Source organism: Arvicanthis niloticus, chromosome 25, assembly GCF_011762505.2.
Source record: "Arvicanthis niloticus isolate mArvNil1 chromosome 25, mArvNil1.pat.X, whole genome shotgun sequence".
Lineage (NCBI taxonomy): Eukaryota > Metazoa > Chordata > Mammalia > Rodentia > Muridae > Arvicanthis > Arvicanthis niloticus.
The window spans coordinates 8,136,449-8,141,625 of NC_133433.1; positions in this window are offsets into that span (position 1 = coordinate 8,136,449).

Genomic DNA, 5,177 nt, shown 5'->3' on the forward strand with positions numbered 1-5,177 from the left:
GTTTCTTTATGGAATCACTCAGAGCTATGAGTTTTCCTCTTAGCACTGTTTCCTGTATGAAGCATAATGCTAGGTCCTGTTTACATAACCATTTTGTTGGCCTATGTCTTCTTATTGGGAAAATGAGTCAGTTGATGTTAAGAGATATTAAGATGTTAAGGATTGTTTCTTTCTGTTATGTTGTTGTTGTTGTTGTTGTGGTGGTGGTGGTGGTGGTGGTGGTGGTGGTGGTGGTGGTGGTGGTGGTGGTAGTGGTTAGAGCTGGAATTATGTTTGTGTAACTATCTTAATTTGGGTTTGTGGTAAGAAGATTACTTTCTTGCTTTTTCTTGGGTATAGTTTCTCTACTTGTATTGGAGATTTCCATCTATTATCCTGTGTAGGGCTGGATTGTGAAAAGATATTGTGTAAATTTGGTTTTGTTATGGAATAACTTGGTTTCTCTACCTGTGACAATTTAGAGTTTTGCTGGGTAAAGTAGCCTAGGCTGGCATTTTTGTCCTCTTGGGGTCTGTATAACATCTGTCCAAGATCTTTGGTTTTCAGAGTCTCTGTTGAGTATTCTGGTATAATTCTAATAGGTCTGTCTTTATATGTTACTTGTCCTTTTTCCCTTATCACTCTTAATATTCATCCTTTGGTCTGTGCATTTGGTATTTTGATTATTATGTGATGGGAGGAATTTCTTTTCTGGTCCAATCTACTTGGGGTTCTATAGGCTTCTTGTATGTTTATGGGCATCTCTTTCTTTAGGTTAGGAAAGTTTTCTTCTATAAATTTGTTGAAGATATTTACTGGTCCTTTGAGTTGGGAATCTTCACTCTCTTCTACACCTATTATCTTTAGGTTTGGTCTCCTCATTGTGTTCTGGATTTCCTGGATGTTTTGAGCTAGGAGCTTTTTACATTTTGCATCTTCTTTGAATGTTGTGTCAGTATTTTCTATGGTATCTCTGCACATAAGATTCTCTCTTCTATCTCTTGTATTCTATTGGTGATGCTTGTGTCTATGACTCCTGATCTATTTCCTAGGTTTTCTATCTCCAGGGTAGTCTTTCTTTGAGATTTCTTTATTGTTTCTACTTCCATTTTTAGATCCTGGGTGGTTTTGTTCAATTGCTTTACCTATTTGGTTGTGTTTTCCTGTATTTCTTTAAGGGATTTTTGTGTTTCCTCTTTAAGGTTTCTACCTGTTTACTGGTGTTTCCTGTATTTCTTTAAGGGAAAGAAATGTCCTTTTTAAAGTCCTCTATCATCTTCATGAGAAGTTATTTTAATTATGAATCCTACTTTTGTGGTGTGATGGGGTGTCCAGGACTTGCTATAGTAGGAGAACTGGGTTCTGATGATGCCAGATAACTTTCATTTCTGTTGCTTATGTTTTGTCATCTGGTTATTTCTAGTGCTTCCTGCACTCACTGTCTCTGACTGGAGCCTGTCTTTCCAGTTATTTTGCTTGTGTCAGAACTCCTCAGAGTCCAGATGTCTCTGTGATCCTGTGATCCTGAGGTCCTGGGTGGAAGAACTCTTGGGACTCAGGCTGACTCTGGTATTCTGAAATCCTGCTGCTCTGAGTGCAGTGGTTCCTATAGGATGGCTCAGGATATGGTGTCTTCACAAGAGTAGACCAGCTAGTTATCTGTCCCAGCTAAAAGGACCAAGCAAGTATAGGAAGGGAAATGGTATTCTGGAAGGTCAGTGCTTGGGTGGCTGATGGGTCCTGAGTGCCCCAGGCTCCCAGTTGTAGCTCTGGGGCATAGGGTTGTGCAGGAGGGTTCTTACCTGCTGATCTGAGTGCAGTGCCTCTTCTAGGATGTTATAGGATATGGAATCTTCATGGGGAAAGACCAGCTAGAGTCTGCCCCAGGCAACAGGACCAAGCAAGGTGATATTCTTTATCAATTTTTGATATTAGCACTCAGATGTGGAATTGGTGAAATTCTTTTCCTATTCTGTAGGCTGTCATTTTTTCCTATTCGTAGTTTCCTTCACTGACAGAACCTTTTCAGTTTCATTGCATCCCATTTATTTATTAGTGGAATAGTTTGAGTTCACCCAGCTGATTTTGCCTCTGGTCAGAAAACAAAAAACACGAAGCCTATCCCAAAGAATTTGCCTTAAAATAGGCAAGGACTGTCCTTTTTCTGGCATTCTTACCCTTATCATTGGAGGCTTTAAGAGGCATACCTAAACTGCCCTTCTTCAGGCTACATCTAACTGCATTCAATGAATTCAATTTCTATTTAAGCTTTTATATTTGGTAACAATTAGGTTTTCTATGTAAAATGATCAAATATCCTGTAACAAGTGATACCTCAGATTTTTTTTTATTGTACAGAATTGTTTTAGATATCTTGGGTATGTTTGGTTTTTCCATATGAAGTTGAATATTATTTTCTCAAGATCTGTAAAGAATTGTGTTGGAATTTTGATTGGTATTGGCATAGAATCTTTAGATTGCTTTTAGTAAAATATCAAGAATTGAAATTATTATGATACTGATTTTTTCACTTGCTTGTTTAGTGTTACCCAGAGATATTTTACATTGTTTGTAGTGATTGTAAAGGATATTGCTTTCCTGAATTCTTTCTCAGCCTGTTTGTGACTTGTATCTAGGCTACTTGTTATTTTCAAGTTAATCTTGCATACAGCTTGTTTGCTGGGGGTGATTCTGAGCTGTAGGAGTTCACTGATGAAATTTTGGGGTTGCTTATGTATACTATTATACCATCAGTGATACTTTGACTTCTCCCTTTCCAATCTGTATTCCCTTGATCTCCTTCAGTTGTCTTATTGCTCTACCTAGAACTTCAGTACTGCATTGGATAGAGAGAGAGAAAGTAGACAGCCTTGACTTGTTCCTAATTTTAGTGTAATTGCTTCGAGTTTCTCTCTGTTTAATTTCATGTTGGCTACAGGCTTGTTATAAATTGCCTTTATTATGTTTAGGTATATGTCATGTAGCCCTTGTCTGTTAGAGACTATCATAAAGTGATATTGGAGTTTTTAGAAAGCTTTTTGCCATCTATTGAGATGATCATGTTGTATTTTCTTTCAGTTTGTTCATGCTTTCATTGTGTCTCATAAGTTGCTCCAAATACAGGAGTGTGAAACTGTTAGTGTTATATTTCTTCCAACACATATAGCAAGCTATGATATGCTGTCTTCTGTAGTTTAAGCTATTATTGTATGAGTTGAATAATACATGATTGTGGGATTTTGCTATTAAATTAAGCCTAGCAGTGGTGGCACATACCTTTAATCCCAGCACTTGGGAGACAGAGGCAGGTGGATTTCTGAGTTCGAGGCCAGCCTGGTCTACAGAGTGAGTTCCAGGACAGCCAGGGCTACACAGAGAAACCCTGTCTTGAAAAACAAAACCAAAAAAAAAAAAAAAACCCAAAAAATTAAATAATACCATAATTCACATATACAAATACATTCTTTCTTAGATCAAAAAATGTACTTTTATAATTTAATCATTTTGCTATACTAGAATTATTTTATTAATTCTACTTTATGATATTGCATGATGTTGTAAAATGTATTTATATACTTTAATTCTTATATTTTACTTTTTTCAATGATTGCTGGCTTTTGGAAAATCAATTCCACTTACTTCTGTCCATGTATCAAATGTTCTTTGGGATAGATAAAAGATAAATGATATATAGATATGGATAGATAGATAGATAGATAGATAGATAGATAAACAGGATGAAAAAGAGAGATGGTTAGACAGGCAGGTAATATATATATATATATATATATATATATAATATATATATATATATATATATATATATATTAGAACACAAATTTATGGAAATAGATTAATTACAGGTACATACATACATGTATTATAGTATTCATTGACAAAGTTATAATAGCCTTGAAAGCAAAACAAAACTCCTCTTTTTCTGTTTATTATCTAAAATAATTTGTAAAAATGAATTTTCATTACTTTTTTGTAATTTAAAAAAAATTACTTAAGACATGTTGGTAGATTTGTGTGCCAACTGTTTAATGTTTGATTTTACCTTTGTCAAAAATTGTGTAATATATTCTGAGCATGTCCCTTCCCACACTGTTCAATACTTTAAATAGCTGTTTCTATAAAGCTATGTCTTACTTATCAAAAATTGTCATGAGTTTTATTTCATAAATATTAAAAATAGAATCTACTTTTCAATTTACATTTATCACTGAACCACAACATATTTACAACATGTTTAATATCTAGACAACTGACAGATTTTTCTAGTTCTTTGGGTGATTTTAATGTAGTTTAATCCCATTGTAGCCTGAAGACACAGAATAAGTGTCTCTACTTCCTTATTTGTTGAAAACTCCTTATTGCCCAGCATATAACAATTTAATTTGTGTTTTACAAATACATTAAAAGATTGTGAATCAATTAGTTGTTCTGTGTCTATCAGAGCAAATATAGTCATCATAATTTTCAGATAATTTATATGATTACTCATTGAAATATTAAATTCAGTTATGAGTAATGTTAACAGCCATTGTATTTATCCAATTGTAGAAGAATATTGACCTATACATAGCATTCCTAATAACTGAAGCATTATGTATTTCCTACATTGTTTAAAGGTCTTCATTATTTTCTGTCACCAGATCTTGCTATTCAATAACTGTATTGAGGAATTTGTGCACAGCTCAATAGTAGAGAGCTTTTCTAACATGCACAATATTGGGATTTCATCATTAACTTTTACTGATTTGAGTGTGGAACTGGCTAGTTTAGTCGTCTAATGATGTTTATTGCTATAGTAGTGTGTGTGTGTGTGTGTGTGTGTGTGTGTGTGTGTGTGTGTGATATCTATATATAGTCCTGGATATCAAATTCAAAATGTCAAGAGACAAGCATGGTGACCAGGAAATGCGCCTACTGAGCAATTTCACCAATGATTTTTTTATAGATGAAAATTACAAAAGTTAAATGCATAGATGCATATAACTGTGGTCCAGGGATTGTAGTGGGTGTAGAGTATCCAGGAAATGATATGCTCGTGAAAAGGCATAAAACTTTGGTTAGATAAGAGGAATGCATTTGGGGAATTCATTATGCAATGTATTGGCTACAGTTAATACTAATACTTTACATTATTAAAATGTATTAAAATAGTAGAGTTTAAGCTTGCTCACCAAACACCA